Consider the following 20,298-nt stretch of genomic DNA (forward strand, 5'->3'; position numbering starts at 1 on the left):
CCCAAGCAAATTTTGCACCAACCTCTCCAAGCATCTTGGTATTATTTAAATATGTCATGTTATTTGTTGCCACAATCACTTTCCAGCTGATAACTGTTTTTTTAAATATAGTATATTTTTTATGACTCCTCAAGGTTAACACTTTACTGTCCTGTAACATTCAGCTCATGTGTTACTTCTTCTGTGAATATATTCCTATTGTATCTCCCCTTTATACATGTGTAACCCTTCAGCATATACCTATTTTGCAGCATATGCCATATTTTAATCCAAATACTTTTAATAGATTAATAAGGACTTATTTTTTAATTGTAAGTGACCCAACTCCAACAGATACTAATGCCACTAATGCCAGCTTCTTACTGAATATCTGACTCCCTTCCTCATTACTAATATGCATATTGTGCATATTGTCAATTTGATGACTATGGACATATAATTTGCTTCATCTTGCCCTGTTTCCTGCCTGGAATACGGTCAAGGTATTTAAGGGGGTTGAAAGATAAGTGTAGACAGGAGACATCTTGCGACCATGAGGCTGAGAGGTCCATACGAAGAGCAATAGGTCAGAAAGAGAGCCATATGGGACACTGATGACAACCAGCCCCTGTAACCACTCCTGAGTTACCTGTCCCCAGAGTTCTTATTGCTTGAGAATATATAAACAGAATCTTCTCTTTTCTGTTATTTGCAATCAAGCATGATCCTAATACTGTAACTCAAAATGATGAAAAAGACTAAAAGAATTGTCCAAATGAAATAAATGTTCTATAGCCAACTAATTTTAAATATATGCTCAAATAATATCTATCTATATATACACACACAGATATATATTTCTGTCTGCCATCTCTGATTTCCTCTATGTTTTATATATTCACAGATGGACTTTCACCTGAGATTTTACAAAACAGCTTCTTAGTATTTATATCTTAGTAACTAAACACTCTGCAGAAAATGTACTCCATTTTCTCGATCATTTTAGCACAAATTATTGCACGGACCAGATTCAAATGTCCATCACACCGACAAGAACTCTTATTAAGGAATGGAATATACAGATTGTTATAGATATAAAAAGATTTCTTTCCTCAAAGCAAAATCAGGCAGCAATTACTATAAGAAGAATGATTGGTGGAGGACAAATCAACATAAGTCCATTAGTTATATTTATCTGAACTTCTGGAGAATATAAATTCTTATTCCTCTAAAAATCCTGTACCTATACTGATACAATAACAAAAGGTAACAGTCTAAGGATATCAGTATATATTTATAAAAAAATGGGAGAGAAAGAGAAAGAGAGAGGGCAAGATAATACGTAAAAAAGAAAGAGGGTTTCGTGACGACCCTTTCAGTCATCAGTCCAAATTCTTCTATCCCCTCTCCTATCTGCTACAACCTTGGGGAGAAATCTAATTATCTTTCTATTTATTTCTCACTTTGTTTTTCATTGTTTTATTTTCTATGTTAGATAGCAAGATGGAAGGGAGGAAAATTTCTGCTCAGTTACTCACACAGAGTCTGTATAATGCAATTATGATAACATAAGAATGGATTTGAGAGTTTACTGACACATTGAATTTGATTATCTCTTTTATTCACTTGATTCACCTGTTTTATTTTCTTTTCTCATAACTGAACCAGGAAGAAGCAGTCATCTCCAGAGAGTGGTTATTACATTTTTGCCTAATATTTTTAGACTCAAGTAATTCACAATTCTGATAAGGTTGGGGGCTTTTGAGATGTTGGAATGATTGCTAGAAATGAACTCATTTAAGAAGTCCCTATCCTCATGTCACAAGCCATTAGTTCAATAAACTAATGTCAGACCTTGAATATTTACCTAGCCATCTAGAGCCCATTATTATAATCACACCTAACCATGTGGTCTAAAATGTTTATGGACAGAATGATTTGCATGACATTCCTTCCACATAGTATGCAGCAGCTCCCTGCTTGCAACTAAACCGATAATTTTAATGGTTTTATCTGGGTTGAGGTGGGAGCAGATCCAAATTATATTTCTTTCAGTATTTACCCTAAAATCCAGAGAGAAAATTAATGTGAGTTCCTATTTACATGTATGCAATATTGGATAAATCCAAGCTGTTCCACAGACTCAAACCCAATGTCCAGTAACATAAATGCAGACAAAGGAAATACTCACCATTAGACAAAAACTAACATGCATGCACAAAAACATTCTACAATTTGAGGTTTGAATATAAGGACTCCTGTGGTATATTTTTTAAATTTAAAAATGGATTTATCATGTATATAAATAGGATATTTGTGGATGACAATAAGAGAACATTCCTTGTACTTATAAACTGATATTCTCCTAAGAACATTAGGTAAATAGAGTGCAAGATTTTAGGACTAACTAAAGCATTAGGTCACAGATAAGGATATGACTTCGTGAATCTACACAGTTAGGTTTACAGTATAAAAATCCTTAGTGACATTCATAAAAGTGAGGAATAACCAATATTTAAAAATAATAAATCATTTATACAGTACAGGCTGTGACAGGTATTGCTCACATAATTTGCATTTAATAACTCAATTAATTTAATGATTACAGTGGTTATTTGATCTGCCCATTTTAGATGTAAGAGAAGCTATTATAAAGTCTAAGATTTCAAATGATAACAGTGTTTGTTAACAGACTCATGGAAAGATGGGCATTTCCTCTGAGTAGAGCACTACCAGCCCCAGGTGTTATTTTTTAATTCAATAACCCATAATTTTTAGTTCCTACTATGTGTTAGACACATACTGAGCCCTGGCTGAAGCACAAGTCAAGTCCTTAAACAGTTCAGGCTTAAGGGATATAGTCACATGTGTAAATAATTTCAGTGCAACATCAGTGTGATGCAAGAAATTTAAAAAAAATTTTTGAAGGACAGGGAGAGACTCCACAGGGGAAGTAACATTAGAGCTCATCTGGAAAGGATGAAGAGAATTTCATCAGGTATAGAAGGAGAATATCTTCCTTTCACATCAGTGTTTCTGAATGTCAGTATTATTGATATTTTGGATGAGTAAGGGTTTGTTGTGGGTGGGTGGAGGGAGGCTGTCTGTGTATGACAGTAAGTTTAGCAACATCTCTGGCCTCTGCCCACTTAGATGCCAACAACAATCACCTAGTAGTCAAAAAGGTGTCTGGATATTGCTAAACATCCCTTATGGAGGGGGCCACAATCATCCCCGTTGAGATCCCCTGTTCTTTAGAGAAACACATGTTCAAAACTAAAGAGCTCAAGAAACAGAGGCTCAGAATGGTCATGAGTTCTAATGGAAATCAGGATAAAGGATGTCAAAGAGACAGTTGTGAAGGCAAGTTAGGTCACACTGGGGAAAGCCAGATGGCTCACAGAGCGAGTTAGACTTAATCTCACAGACAGCTGGGAGCCAAAGTAACATCATCACATTGGTTATGTTAGAAACTAATTTGGACAGCTCGTGGAGAAGAGCTCGAGATGGGAAAAAAAAGATACTAATTTTTTGCCTCCAAAATACACTTTTTGTAGTATCATTTGGAATTGGGAACTTTCTACTTATTTCACCGTCTTATTAGTTCCATACAGAAAAAGTAACAATGTATTCCTATTAGTTCAGGCTAGATTGGTCTTCATAGATACGTATATCCAAACCATCTAAATTTTTGGTCTTCATGGATATGTGAAATTTTCATGTCTTTCTGCCAACATAAAAGCACCATCTATACAAGTACACACTGCCTGATAAAATGAAATTATAGTTAAAAGTAAATCTGTGTACCTGCTAGTGTTGCTTTTGAACTGCACTTTCCAAACCGTCTTCAAAATTCTCCAAAAGTCCTACATTCCCCTAGGTATTATTTTCAATTCTACTTTTCTCTGACAATTTTCCAAACGTGAGATTTCTTTCTTCTTGCCTCTTCTGAAGATTACAAATGCCATGGCTCCTGATGATCCCACACAGAGTATTTCTTGTTTATATCATGACGACTGTAACAATGCGGTCTGTCAAATTCACCCCAGTCAGGAAGCCACCAGGGAGAATCCCAGGAATTTTGATATATGTTATATACCTAAGGTAGGCAACTTTATGAATGCAATTCTGTTTCTTCAGAAATTCTGGAATGAGTTAGAATACAACTAAAATTTTCTACCCCAGAAATCTTTCATTTAATTTGAAAGGAAAATATGTTTATGTGTGTATGTGTATACATACACATAAACACATGTGTTACTGTTTGGGTAATTGCATAGCAACATGTAGGGAATTACACACTTACATATACTTAAATATTTCACCTGGTTCTAGCTACTCCCCATTGTTGAATTTCTCTCATAAATAAAAGAAATTCATTCCCACTATTCTAAAATACTGAGGTCATTTAAGTGCTCAGTGGATCTTACCATTTATTTTTAGACCACAGCATTTTTTTAAATTTAGGAAAAAATCCCAAACCAGATCACTCTGTCTCATAACTCTATGCCAGAACTCAGAATTTATGGATTCAGTAACATTTGAACATGTTTGTATGATCAATTTTAATGTACAATGTAAAATTTTAAAAAGTATCCATCTGATCTTACCTTGTCCTATTGCCTCTGGGCTTGGACCCAAATTCATGAAAGGTCTGACTGTATTTCTTAATTTTATCTTCTTAGTTGAGGCATATAATCCCAGTATTTTAGAATCTGATTGTTTTACATTGTTTTAGTTACTGTATTCTCTATCCAAGTCTCATGTCATCTCTCAATTTGAAAAATATGAAACAAAACAAAAATCAGAAAACAATCTTTTATATCTAATTAAAGTCAGGGTTGAATAATAAGCATATTACTAAAGTTCTCAGAGAAGTAGCTAGTTTTATAACTAGCCATTCTCAGCATTTGGCATCAACAGTGCATGAGAAAATTGTGTATTTAAAACATATGAAGGGTGGCTTGGTTTGTTTTGTTTTGTTTTTCCAGAAAAAACAATCAAACAAAAGATAAACCAAACTGATAAACCTTTAACTAGATTAAGAAAAAAAGAGAGAAAACTAAAATAAATAAAATCAGAAACGAGAGACATATTGCAACGGTTATTGTAGAAATAGGATCATAGAAGACTACTATGAACAGTTACATGCCAACAAATTAGAAAATATGCAGTAAATAAATAAATAAATAGAAACATACAACCTACCAAAACTGAATCATTAAGAAACAGAAAATCTGAACAGAATAAGGAAGGAGACTGAATCAATAATAAAAAGAATCCAAAAATGAAAATACCAGAAGAATGATTCACTGAAAATTCTACCAAACACTTGAAGAATTAACATCAATCCTTCTTTAACCCTCCCTAAAAATTGAAGAGGAGGAACTACCCCCAAGCTCACTTTAAATGACCAGCATGACCCTGATATAAAAAACAGATAAGGAGACGAGAAAAGAAAACTATAGGCCAATATGTCTGATGAAGATAGATGTCAAAATCCTCAATAAAATATTGGCAATCAGAATTCAACAAGCACTTTAAGAGGATTCTACAACATGATCAAGTGGAATTTATACTGGGATCCTAAGGGCAGTTCAAATTATTCAAATCAATCATTGTAATACACTACATTAACAAAATGAAGGATAAAATCATAGTATCATCTCAACATATGCAGAAAATGTATCTGACAAATTCAGCATCATTTCATGATTAAAAATGCTCAACAAACTTGATAGAAAATGATTGTACCTGAACATAATAAAGGCCATATATGACATCATACTCAATAGTGAAAACCTGAAAGCTTTTCCTTCTGCAAAGAATGCCTACTGTTGCCACTTCTGTTGACATAGCTCTGAAAGTCTTAGCCAGAGCAATTAGGCAAGAAAAAGAAAAAAAAGGAATACAAATTGGAAAAGAAGTAAAATTGTCTCTGGTTACAGATGACATGATCTCATATACAGAAAACCCCAAAGACTCCACCAAGAAACTATTAGACTGATGAGTGAGTTGAGTAAAGTAGCAGGATACAAAATAAGCAAACAAAAATTTCTCGTGTTTATATACAGTAAATGTGACTATCAAAAAAGAAGTTCAGAAAGCAATTCTATTTACAATAGCATCAAAAAGAATAAAATACTAAGGAATAAATTTAAGGAAGTGAAAGATATATACATTGAAAACTGTAAAACAATGATGAAAGGAATTGAAGAAGACACAAATGAATGGAAAAATAGCCTGTGTTCATGGATTGGGACAATAATAATTTTTCATTATTTTTAAAATATCTATACTGTCCAAAGTGATCTATAGATTCAATGTAATAACTATCAAAGTTCCAAAGACATTTTTCAAAGAAATAGAAAAACAATCTCAAAGTTCTTATGTAGCCATGAAGTTCTTACGTAGCCACAAAGACCCCAAAGAGCCAAAGCTATTTTGAGAAAGAACAAAGCTGAGGCAATACACTTCCTAATTTCAAGTCATATTCAAAGCTATAGTAATCAAATTGTATGTTGCTCACATAAAAATAGACACATAGATCAATGGAACAGAATAGAGAGTCCAGAAATTAACCAATTTCAATTTAGAAATAAATTTATGACAAAGGAGGCAGAAATATGCAATGGGGAAAGGACAGTCTCTTCAATGGTGCTGGTAAAACTGGACAAACACCTTACACCATAGAGAAAATTCAAGATGGATCAAAGATTTTAATGTGAGAACTGAAATCATAAAACTCTTAGATGAAAATATAAGCTCCTTTACACTGGTCTTGGTCTTATTGATGATATTTTGGATTTGGCAATAAAAGCAAAGGCAACAAAAGCAAAAAAAAAAAATTTGAACCACATCAAAGTAAAAAGCTTTTGCACAGAAAAGGAACCCATTAAAAAAATGAAAAAAAAAATCCACTAAATGGAGAGAATATTTGAAAATAATATATCTAATAAGGGGTTAATATCAAAAATAAATAGAGAACTCATACAACTCAAAGACAAAAAAAATGCAATTAAAAACTTGGCAGAGGATCTGAATAGACATTTTTCCAAAGAAGACACACAGGCAGCCAACAGATATATGAAAAGGTACTCAGCATCACTAATCATTAGGGAAATACAAATCAAAACCACATTGACATGTTACCTCACACTTGTTAGAATGGGTAGAAAAGGCTAGTATGATAAAAGCAAGAAATAAATGTTGAAGAAGATGTGGAGAAAAGGAAACCCTTATGCACTATTGGTGGGGATGTAAATGGCACAATCAAATTTTAATTTAAAAAGGAACTCATGCAAAACAGTAGCAACAACAAAGATAGTTGCCCTGAATCACATGACTAATAACTAAAAATATCAGGATGCTAAGCCAATTCTGACTGCAGTGATGGATAAATTCACTACTATTTCAATGTTTTTCTTCTGTTTCAGGCTTCACTCAGTGATGTTCTAAGCCTACAATACTTTTGTCTCATTAACTTGTAACTTCTCTTGTAGTGGGTATCACCACAGATTTCCAGTGTATCTAACAGATGATATACTGATTTTTTTTTTGAGACGGCATCTCTCATATTTATTGATCAAATGGTTGTTAATAACAATAAAATTCTGTATGGGGAATTCAATGCACAATCATTAATCAACCCCAAGCCTAATTCTCAACAGCCTCCAATCTTCTGAAGCATAATGAACAAGTTCTTACATGGTGAACAAATTCTTACATAGTAAATAAGTTCTTACATGGTGAACAGTGCAAGGGCAGTCATCACAGAAACTTTTGGTTTTGATCACGCATTCTGAACTATAAACAATCAGGTAAAATATGAATATTTGTTTGATCTTTATACTTGATTTATATGTGAATTCCAAATTTCTCCCTTATTATTAGTATTATTTTTAATAAAATGCCGAAGTGGTAGGTAGATGCAAGATAAAGGTAGAAAACACAGTTTAGTGCTGTAAGAGGGGAAATGTAGATGATCAGCTGTGTGCCTATAGACTAAGTATTAATCCAAGCTAGACAAAGGCTACAAAACATCCACAGATGCATAAGATTTCTCTCAAAACAGGGGCGGGGTGAGGTTCTAAGCCTCACCTCTGTTGATCCCCAATTTCGCACCTGATGGCCCCCCTGCGACTGTGCCTGTCTTAGGTTGTTCCTCCCTTGAGGAATCTTTCCTGTCTCTGGCTAACCAGTCATTTTCTGGGGCCATACAGGAAAATGTAAAGTTGGTAAGTGAGAGAGAAGCAATATTGTTTGAAAAGGTTAGCTTTTTACTTCTTTGCAGATTTATGCGCTGTGGTTTCTATGCCCAGCATTTGTCTTCAGGTGTCTTTACCACTTGAAAGAATTATGATACTCTGGTATTTCGATATGAGGCACGAATTCTACTAAAGGGTTGTAATTAGGAAGGAAGAAGAAAAGCTATAGAAGTAGCAGATGGAAGAAAACCTGGGAAGATTGATTATTTCTTTGGCATATCTTCTTGTAGAGTAACATAAGCATGTATAGGTTTTAAACTACTAATTAAACTGCGTACATACATTAACATAATAGGAATACAGCTACATAACCAAAGCAGACCTACAATTACCAGCCATCTCCAGTGAAACCAAGAAAACAAGTTAGGCACCCTAGGCATTTGTGAAAACTTATCAATGATATGATGGATATTGTCTAACTGAATTTGAATAGTTTGAGAAAAATCAGACAAATTAAAACAACACATTCCTGGGAACTGTTCACATCCCATATGTTCTTTTAACAGTAGATAGTCTATAGTCACGAGATTTTGGAGCACTGCAACTTGCACTTCTCCTAATTCTTGGTTGAGTTCCGACAGTATAGATCCAGTCAAATTTGTTGTTTTACTGTATGCACAGGCCAGCTTAGATATCTCCTTCTTCATTCCAATGGCAAGTCCAGGAACTGGTGGAATGAATGCAGCTACGACTGCAGCATCGCCAGGATCTTTGTTGAAGTTTTTTGATGATCATCTTCTGGAATGAGTCTTCCAGAGAATGTTGATGTTGGAAGTTCTTCTTCATATCGTACCTTAATTCGTTTTCTGGGTAGCCAAATTAGGCTTTGATCCTCTGTATAAACACAAACAAACCCTTTACCCACACTTTGATATGCCTTGTGAAGAACTTATTAGAGATCACAGAAAGGAACTGCTTTTTTTTTTAAGAGAAAGGAATATTATCAGAGAAATGTATTTCCAAAGCTGATCATCTGACACCCTTTAAAATGATCAAAATTAAGGATATTTAAAGCATGCATTAATCATTGATTTACAGTTAGATTTATACTGTCAGGGAATAATCCCCCTTTTCTATCTTTGGTTTTTTTGTTATCATTCATCTACAATTACATGAAGAACATTATGTTTACTAGGCTCTGCCCTATACCAGGTCCCCGCCAGAAACCCCCTTACAGTCACTGTCCATCAGCATAGCAAAATGTTGTAGAATCACTACTTGTCTTCTCTGTGTTGTACAGACCTCCCCTTTCTCCCACCCCCCCATTATGCATGCTAATCATAATACCCCCTTTCTCCTTCCCCCGCCCTTATTTCTCCCAACCCACCCATCCTCCCAGTCCCTTCCCCTTTGGTGCCTGTTAGTCCATTCTTGGGTTCTGTGGTTCTGCTGCTGTTTTGTTGCTTCAGTTTTTCCTTTGTTCTTATACTCCACAGATGAGTGAAATTATTTGGTATTTCTCTTTCTCTGCTTGGCTTATTTCACTGAGCATAGTACCATCTAGCTCCATCCATGTTGTTGCAAATGGTAGGATTTGTTTTCTTCTTATGGCTGAATAATATTCCATTGTGTGTATGTACCACATCTTCTTTATCCATTTATCTACCGATGGGCACTTAGGTGGCTTCCAATTCTTGGCTATTGTAAATAGTACTGCGATAAACATAGGGGTGCATCTGTCTTTTTCAAACTTGAGTGCTGCGTTCTCAGGGTAAATTTCTAGGAGTGGAATTCCTGGGTCAAATGGTAAGTCTATTTTGAGCACTTTGAGGAACCTCCATACTGCTTTCCACAATGGTTGAACTAATTTACATTCCCACCAGCAGTGTAGGAGGGTTTCCCTTTCTCCACAACCTTGCCAACATTTGTTGTTGTTTGTCTTTTGGAGGGTAGCCATCCTTACTGGTGTGAGGTGATACCTCATTGTGGTTTTAATTTGCATTTCCTGATAATTAGCGATGAGGAGCATCTTTCCATGTGTCTGTTGGCCATCTGTATTTCTTTTTTGGAGAACTGTCTGTTCAGTTCCTCTGCCCATATTTTAATTGGATTATTTGTTTTTTGTTTGTTGAGGTGGGTGAGCTCTTTATATATTTTGGACGTCAAGCCTTTATCGGATCTGTCATTTACAAATATATTCTCCCATACTGTAGGGTTCCTTTTTGTTCTATTGATGGTGTCTTTTGCTGTACAGAAGCTTTTCAGCTTAATATAGTCCTACTTGTTCATTTTTGCTGTTGTTTTTCTTGCCTGGGAGATACATTCAAGAGGAGGTCACTCACGTTTATGTCTAAGAGGTTTTTGCCTTTGTTTTTCTCTCAGAGTTATATGATTTCATGACTTACATTCAGGTGTTTGATCCATTTTGAATTTACTTTACTTCTGTGTATGGGGTTAGACAATGGTCCAGTTTCATTCTCCTACATGTAGTTGTCCAGTTTTGCCAGCACCATCTGTTGAAGAGACTGTCATTTCACCATTGTATGTCCATGGCTCCTTTATCAAATATTAATTGACCATATATGTTTGGGTTAATGTCTGGAGTCTCTAATCTGTTCCACTGGTCTGTGGCTCTGTTCTTGTGCCAGTACCAAATTGTCTTGATTACTATGGCTTTGTAGTACAGCTTGAAGATGGGGAGTGAGATCCCTTCTACTTTATTCTTCTTTCTCAGGATTGCTTTGGCTATTCGGGGTCTTTTGTGTTTCCATATGAATTTTTGAACCATGTTTTCCAGTTCGTTGAAGAATGTTGCTGGTAATTTGATAGGGATTGCATCAAATCTGTATATTGCTTTGGGCAGGATGGCCATTTTGATATTAATTCTTCCTAGCCACGAGAATAGGATGAGTTTCCATTTGTTAGCGTCCCCTTTAATTTCTCTTAAGAGTGACTTGTACTTTTCAGGGTATAGATCTTTCACTTCTTTGGTTAGGTTTATTCCTAGGTATTTTATTCTTTTTGATGCAATTGTGAATGGAATTGTTTTCCTGATTTCTCTTTCTAGTGGTTCATTGTTAGTGTACAGGAAAGCTACAGATTTCTGTGTGTTAATTTTGTATCCTGCAACTTTGCTGTATTCCGATATCAGTTCTAGTAGGTTTGGAGTGGAGTCTTTAGAGTTTTTTTATGTACAATTTCATGTCATCTGCAAATAATGACAGTTTGACTTCTTCTTTACCAATCTGGATTCCTTGTATTTCTTTGTTTTGTCTAATTGCCATGCCTAGGTCCTCCAGTACTATGTTAAATAACAGTGGGTAGAGTGGGCATCCCTGTCTTGCTCCCGATCTCAGAGGAAAAGCTTTCAGCTTCTTGCTGTTCAGTATGATGTTGGCTGTGGGTTTATCATATATGGCCTTTATTATGTTGAGGTACTTGCCCTCTATACCCATTTTGCTGAGGGTTTTTATCATGAATGGATGTTGAATTTTGTCAAATGCTTTTTCAGCATCTATGGAGATGATCATGTGGTTTTTGTGTTTCTTTTTGTTGATATGGTGGATTATGTTGATGGATTTTCAAATGTCGTACCATCCTTGCATCCCTGGGATGAATCCCACTTGGTCATGGTGTATGATCCTTTCGATATATTTATGAATTTGGTTTGCTAATATTTTATTGAGTATTTTTGCATCTACATTCATCAGGGATATTGGTCTCTAATTTTCTATTTTGGTGGGGTCTTTGCCTGGTTTTGGTATTAGGGTGATGTTGGCTTCATAGAATGAGTTTGGGAGTATTCCCTCCTCTTATATTTTTTGGAACACTTTAAGGAGAATGGGTATTATGTCTTCTCTGTGTGTCTGATAAAATTCCGAGGTAAATCCATCCAGCTCGGGGGTTTTGTTCTCGGGTAGTTTTTTGATTACTGTTTCAATTTCTTTGCTCGTAATTGGTTTGTTTAACTTTTGTGTTTCTTCCTTTGTCAGTCTTGGAAGGTTGTATTTTTCTAGGAAGTTATCCATTTCTTCTAGGTTTTCCAGCTTGTTGGCGTATAGGTTTTCATAGTAATCTTTAATAATTCTTTGTATTTCTGTGGAGTCTGTCGTGATTTTTCTGTTTGCATTTCTGTTTCTGTTGATTTGTGTTGATTCTCTTTTTCTCTTAATAAGCTTGGCTAGAGGCTTATCTATTTTGTTTATTTTCTCAAAGAACCAGCTATTGGTTTCACTGATTTTTTCTATTGTTTTATTCTTCTCAACTTTGTTTATTTCTCCTCTGATCTTTATTATGTCCCTCCTTCTGCTGACTTTAGGCCTCATTTGTTGTTCTTTTTCCAGTTTCGATAATTGTGATGTTAGACTATTCATTTGGGATTGTTCTTCCTTCTTCAAGTGTGCCTGGATCACTATATACTTTCCTCTTAAGACTGCTTTCGCTGCATCCCACAGAAGTTGGGGCTTTGTGTTGTTGTTGTCATTTGTTTCTATATATTCCTTGATCTCTATTTTGATTTGTTCATTGATCCATTGATTATTTAGGAGCATGTTGTTAAGCCTCCATGTGTTTGTGAGCCTTTTTGTTTTCTTTGTAGAATTTATTTCGAGTTTTATACCTTTGTGGTCTGAAAAGTTGGTTGGTAGAATTTCAATCTTTTGGAATTTTCTGAGGCTCTTTTTGTGGGCTAGTATGTGGTCTATTCTGGAGCATGTTCCATGTGCACTTGAGAAGAATGTATATCCTGTTGCTTTTGGATGTAGAGTTCTATAGATATCTATTAGGTCCATCTGTTCTACTATGTTGTTCAGTGCCTCCGTGTCCTTACTTATTTTCTGCCCAGTGGATCTATCCTTTGGGGTGAGTGGCGTGTTGAAGTCTCCTAAAATGAATGCATTGCAGTCTATTTCCCCCTTTAGTTCTGTTAGTATTTGTTTCACATATGCTGGTGCTCCTGTGTTGGGTGCATATATTATAAATAGAATGGTTATATCCTCTTGTTGGACTGAGCCTTTTACCATTATGTAGTGTCCTTCTTTATCTCTTGTTACTTACTTTGTTTTGATGTCTATTTTGCCTGATATTAGTACTGCAACCCCTGCTTTCTTTTCTCTGTTGTTTGCCTGAAATATGTTTTTCCATCCCTTGACTTTTAGTCTATGCATGTCTTTGGGTTTGAGGTGAGTTTCTTGTAAGCAGCATATAGATGGGTCTTGCTTTTTTATCCATTCTATTACTCTGTGTCTTTTGATTGGTGCATTCAGTCCATTTAAATTTAGGGTGACTATTGGAAGATATGTACTTACTGCCATTGCAGGCTTTAAACTTGCGGTTACCAACGGTTCAAGGTTAGCTTCTTCAGTACCTTACTGCCTGACTTATCTCGCTTATTGAGCTGTTATATGCACTGTCTGGAGATTCTTTTCTTCTCTCCCTTCTTATTCCTCCTCCTCCATTCTTCATATGTTGTGTGTTTTGTTCTGTGCTCTTTTTAGGAGTGCTCCTTTCTAGAGCAGTCCCTGTAAGATGCCCTGTAGAGGTGGTTTGTGGGAGGCAAATTCCCTGAACTTTTGCTTATCTTGGAATTGTTGAATCCCTCCATCATATTTAAATGATAATCATGCTGGATACAGTATCCTTGGTTTAAGGCCCTTCTGTTTCATTGCATTAAATAATATCATGCCATTCTCTTCTGGGCTGTAAGGTTTCTGTCGAGAAGTCTGATGATAGCCTGATGGGTTTTCCTTTATAGGTGACCTTTTTCTCTCTAGCTGCCTTTAAAACTCTTTCCTTGTCCTTGATGTTTGCCATTTTAATTACTATGTGTCTTGGTGTTGTCCTCCTTGGGTCATTTCTGTTGGGAGTTCTGTGTATTTCCATGGTCTGCTCGATTATTTCCTCCCCCAGTTTGGGGAAGTTTTCAGCAATTATTTTTTCAAAGACACTTTCTATCCCTTTTTCTCTCTCTTCTTCTGGTACCCCATAATGTGGATATTGTTCCATTTCAATTGGTCACACAGTGCTCTTAATATTGTTTCATTCCTGGAGATCCTTTTATCTCTCTCTATGTCAGCTTCTATGCATTCCTGTTCTCTGGTTTCTATTCCATCAATGGCCTGTTGCATTTTATCCATTCTGCTTATAAATCCTTCCAGAGTTTGTTTCACTTCTCTAATCTCCTTCCTGGCATCTGTGATCTCCCTCCGGACTTCATCCCTTATCTCTTGCATATTTCTCTGCATCTCCATCAGCATGTTTATGATTTTTATTTTGAATTCTTTTTCAGGAAGAGTGGTTAGGTCTGTCTCCTTCTCTGGTGTTGTCTCTGTTATCTTCATTTGCCTGTAGTTTTGCCTTTTCATGGTGATAGAAATAGTTTGCAGAGCTGGGATGAATGTTGTCTGGAAGAACTTCCCTTCTTGTTGGTTTGTGGCCTTCCTCTCCTGGGAGAACAGCGACCTCTAGTGGCTTGTGTTGGCAGCTGCGTGCAGACAGGGCTTCTGATTCCTGCCCTTCTGCTATGTAGTTAATGTCCGCTTTTGCTGTGGGCGTGGCCTGCCTCGGGCTGCTGCTCCAAAATGGTGGAGCCCCATTGGAGGGGGAGTGGCCAGGAGGCTATTTATCTCTGTGAGGGGCCTCCATGCTCCCTGCTGCCCAGGGGTTAGAGTGCCCAGAGATCCCCAGATTCCTTGCCTCTGGACTAAGTGTCCCAGGATGCTTCTGTCTGGTTTTGGGGTCCCTGTCCCTTTAAGACTTCCAAAAAGCACTCGCCAAAAAAAAAAAAAAAATTAGATAAGTAACTCAAAAAAAAAAAAAGCCGCCTTCTTTTCTTTGTCCTAAGGTGCCGGCCTCAGGGACCCATTCACTGGTCTTGCTGCCCTGTTTCCCTAGTATCCAGGACCCCACACACACACTGTGTCTGCGCTCTGGTCCGGATGGCTGGGGCTGGGTGTTCAGCAGTCCTGGCCTCCTTCTCCCTCCGGCTCAGTCCTCTCTCCTCCCAGTGGGAGCTGGGGGGAGGGGTGCTCCGGTCCCGCCGGGTGGGGCTTGTATCTTACCCCCTTCGTGAGGCGCTGGGTTCTCGCTGGTGAGGATGTGGTCTGGATGTTGTCTTATGTCCTCTGGTCTCTATTTTAGGAAGAGTTGTCTTTGTTATATTTTCATAAATATATGTTGTTTTGGAAGGAGATTTCCGCTACTCTACTCACGCCGCCATCTTGGCTCCACCTCCCTGATATACTGATTTTTTTAAAAATGGTTAGATGCCTTTCTTATTTCTACCTCACTATGTGTCATATAACAGATGTATGTCTTAGTGATATAACAGGCTCATCATTTAACATAAACAATTTTGAACTTAGAGAAAAATTGTGAAAATAGTACAAAGTTCCCATATATTCTTTTACAAAATTTTCTCTAATGTTATTATGTAATGTTATTATTTAACTAGTATACTGTATCAAAACCACAGAATTAATGCTGGCATAATGCATGATGGAAGTCTTTAAAAACTGTCTTCATAAATTTCTTATGTTTAGCAAAAATCATATAAGTTCAATTTGACCTAAAGTTCTGGTTATTCAAAATTTCATCTGGTTGCTTTAATTTTTTCCAGTTTCCTTCTAACATTTTAAGGTTCCTGCTAAATATATTCAGACATTTAGGATTCTTTCTCTGATACTAGGATCTTTATGATGCAATGTGTGTGCTATCTATGTTTGCCAAAATGTCATGAAGCCTTAGTTATAATCTTCTGGGGAGAAAAAATAATATTTCAACTTCTGCTCTCAGAGGCCTGACAGGGGTTCTGAGAAAAAATACTTTTAATAAGGTTCTTGTATAATTCTTAAAAACAGTTTTATAGACTGATCTAGGGAAACTAATGTAGAAAAATACTACTTATTTAGTGATATGGAAAAGTTCCCATGCAAATAGATATTCTTGTGAAGGGAGTTTAACTAAACTTGTAGACTTACGATTCTTCATATTTTCTGACTATTCTCCAGATACTAACTAGATAACAGAAAATAAGACAAAATAACCTGGACTAATGTTCACCTTTAGTGTAAACAGAAATGAAAAAAGGGAAGCATAAGTAGATGAGGAGAAGAGGAGGGAAAATGGTAGAGATGAGAGTAGAGAGAGGATAAAGAAAAATATACCAAAAGTGGAATGGGGAAAGAGATAAACTGGAAAAAAAGGTGAAAAGGAGGGAAAATGAACAGTATTGCCTGGGAAGGAAGAATAATGGGTATGGAAAAAAGAGGAAAGAGAGAGAAAAGAAGGAACAATGCCAAAGTATAATTATATGTTAGAAATCACACTTCAAATCCCATGCTATTTGATTTATACTACTTCAATCCTCACAACTCTTTTGAGAGATCCTTTTTTCGTGTGTCATCCTACCACCTGTCTGATAGCCCTGGCTCCTGACCACTTCTCTTGAAAGATGACTTTCATAAATTATACTTAGATGTGAAATGCATTTTTGACACTGACCTCAGCTCTGTTTCACTATTCCAACTTACAGTATTATGTCAACATCTGTTGTTGGTTTTTTTAAATCTGAAAATATCTTTATTTCACCTCAATATTTAAAACACATTTTTGTTAGGTATAAAATTACCAGTTAAATCATTTTCCCCCTATCCATTTTCTATGTTTAGAGGCCAACATGAGAAGAACTTTTAAATACCACCAAGGGTTGAGTTGTACAGTTTGAAGATTGAATTAAACTCTAGTGAGTCCAACTCCTGAAGTCCACCACTATTCCTGCTCAGAGTCACTCACTTTGATTTTATCAGTGTTTGAGCTTTGAACTACAAAGGTATTAACCCTGGATTTCATCTTTCTATTGGGTCTTAACAGAGACTCTGATGCCAACCACTGTGTAAATGAGCAAGAACACAAGGATTCTTTCTGCTTTTCAGTTCAGGTCTTCACTATCCTTATAATATTCATTATATCTTGCAATACTTGGAAATGGGTCTAAAGAGAGCAACTTCATTGAAAAAAAAATTACTGTTGATTGTAGATGTAGAGTCTTTCAGACTCAAATACATCTGCCAGCTCCAGCAGCAACAGTAACTTTTGTCTCCTTGCTATCAAGTAAAGTCTCTGGTTTCACAGACTTTCTCCACCTGTCAACAACCAGAAAGAGCATCGCATCTCTCTGAAAACTGGTTTATCAGTATCTGCTGTTCATTATACATGTTTGATTTTTATATTTTTTAGATTTTGTGTGTGTGTGTGTTAATGAAGGTCTAATGGTCTTACAGTCTTTTCATATCCTCATTGGGAGCAGAATTCTTACTTCTAGATTTCCTGAGGAAAGAGTATAACCAGGGCAGGGCTGGAAGCCAGGACCTGGGGCAGCCAACTTGTGGAGATTCTCACTAATACAAATCTCTTAAGTCTGAAAGCTTGTATGTTTGATAATATGTGAGATGAGTAAGGATTTCTACTTTCAGCTATTCTAGCGAAGCCTAGACAGTCAGGAATAATTGCCTGCCATCCTTTAATAGATTTAAATCGTCAGTTCTCTGATTATGTCTTATAATTATATAATCTTATTACATATTTACAAACAGTCTGACATTTCTCAATGAAAGATAACACAATAAATAGAAGTTAGTGATGTTACAGGAAATACATTTTCAAAAAGTAACAAGAATTATGATGTTTCCAAGGGAAACTGAATGACCAGGAAGAAGTTTTCAAAGTAATAAACTTCAGTTTGCAAATAATTTTAAGAAACAAAAAACTTTGCTCAAAATTTTAATGAAGAGATTTTTGAGTGTCTTGCAGTTCCATAAAATATAATCTAACAAATGACTCCATTCATTCGCCTGATGAATGACTATTCACATTTGCTTCTTTCATTACTCTTAGCAGGGCAGGAAACAGTTCTTTTGCGTGATTCTACAGAAACTATTTTTCATTTTTCTATGGTTGTTTAGGGTTTGTATTCTCAGTAAGAAAAGATGACAGCTTTTGTAAGTTCCTTAAGTGATAATTAGTCCTCTATGACAATTTATTATGTTTCCACAGCTTATTAAAACTCTTCATTTTCATACAATTATCAAATTCACTTTGGGAAGGCCACTTTCAAAATGAAAATTTTCATGTAAAAAAAAACACATGTAAAGTATTAGTAGGCCTAGTAGGTAGGGTCAAATGGCAGGACTAAAAGGACACACAAGTAGATACACATACACACATCATTTTCTCTTGCTTTTTTTTTGGTTGTTAGAATTGCCTTAGTTATTGCAAAATTTCCATAAGATTAGAAACTCTTTCCTTTAAATATGAAAAAAATTGTGAAAATGATTTTCTGCTTTTCGTTTTGTGTGTTTGCATGTGTATACCTAGCTTTGTGACAACTTTTATATATGAGAAGAAGTTTTAACATTGCTTCAAAATTCACAGAATGTCAAGATAATTTCTAATTTTAGAAAATTAAGAATTTTTAAAAGCTGTTTCTGCTGTACACAAGAAGAATTAACAATTTTCTAAAGACAAAGAGTCAGTTTTTGGGGGACATGTCTTTTAATTAAAAGATTTAATTGCTAAAGGATTAAGTGGGGAAGCAGTAGGCTGACTATCAGGAAATCTGAACTAGCTTTTGACTTTTATTCCTTATAATAATGATTCATTTGCATTCTTTATTTCCTATTTATTTTACAAGCATACATAATGTTTATTTTTGGTCAAATATTGTTGTGAACGTTTTACCAATATACATACATTTAATTCTTGCGACAATTGCATGAGATGTAACTATTGTTACTTTAACTTCACATGTGAATAACTGAAGCAAAGAGAGGTTATTTACTTTGTCACACAGCTCATAAATGACGGAGATAAGATGTGAATCCAGGGAATTAAAATCTGATACTCACTAATTATAGTAAAATTGGGGTGCTCCACTGAAACTCTATTGTAGCTAGACTTATCTGATCCTTTGTAGTATTCTTTTAACTGAGTTCTTGACATCTTTGCTTAGAATAATAAGCACACTTTCTAATTTATGAAATTTTCAATGGCTGCCCATGGCTCACAGGAGAAATTCTCAACAATTGTGCATATTGTTCATACTCTTTGTTGATGTGACACTTGCCAGACTATCCAGTTGGATTGTTGCAACGTATTGAGCACTCTAAAGAGCTCCACATTTTAGCAATACTGAGCCACATATAATTACTGGAACATACTATTCTTATGTTCATACTTAATTTCCCACATCAAGGGCAGCTGATCTCTACTTACACACCTTTGAACACTGCCTTATATGTGGGATTGTCTTTAAATTCCATTGAACTTGAGCTCCTCATTCCTATCTGCTGCCATTGCCCTGTGTAGATACTACTAATAATCATCAAACGTTACTGTTTTCACATAGGCATGTTTTATCTCTATACCAACTATGAGATCTTTGAGGGTGGAAGTGTGCTTTTGGTATGGCATATACTTTGAACAGGTGCTTTGTAAATGATGGACATTCCTTCAGGTCTTCCTGTGACATACCAGTCGGGAATGCATTCACAGGCAGTAACAGTGAAACTGATATGAAGAAGCTGAGTATTCCAGCTGGCTGAGGTTGATAGTTTGAGATCTCATGATGTAAGGCAGGGATTCTGCTGAATTGTGTTTGTGTGTGTGGCCTCTGCCTCAAGTTTTCAACTTAGTTTTACAAGATGGCTGCCCAATGCCAGATATTATACCCCCGTCAGGAACATAGAGCAGGGACAGGGAGAATAGTCAGTGTAGGAAACTTACATAAATATTTACATATTTAAAGCATAGGGCCACACTGCATTTTTAGCTTTGCCAGCTTCTACAGTGAATGTGGGAAATGGGAAAAGAAGTTGGGAATCAGATCCAGTGAGCCAAACCTCAGCAGAAAAAAAATACATAATTTCATCTGGGTCTACAAGATCCATGTCTAGTGTGTCAGATTCTCAAGGGTTATCTTGGTATAGACAGAATGCAATTTCATCAGGAAATTATTTCATACCTATCAGTTGTTCAAGGGGTAAACCCACTGTCTTCCTTTCAAGGTGCACATTTACCTGTCTTAATTTGTCTACTTTTCAAGACCTGGGGAGTGGGG

Source organism: Manis javanica, chromosome 17, assembly GCF_040802235.1.
Source record: "Manis javanica isolate MJ-LG chromosome 17, MJ_LKY, whole genome shotgun sequence".
Classification (NCBI taxonomy): domain Eukaryota; kingdom Metazoa; phylum Chordata; class Mammalia; order Pholidota; family Manidae; genus Manis; species Manis javanica.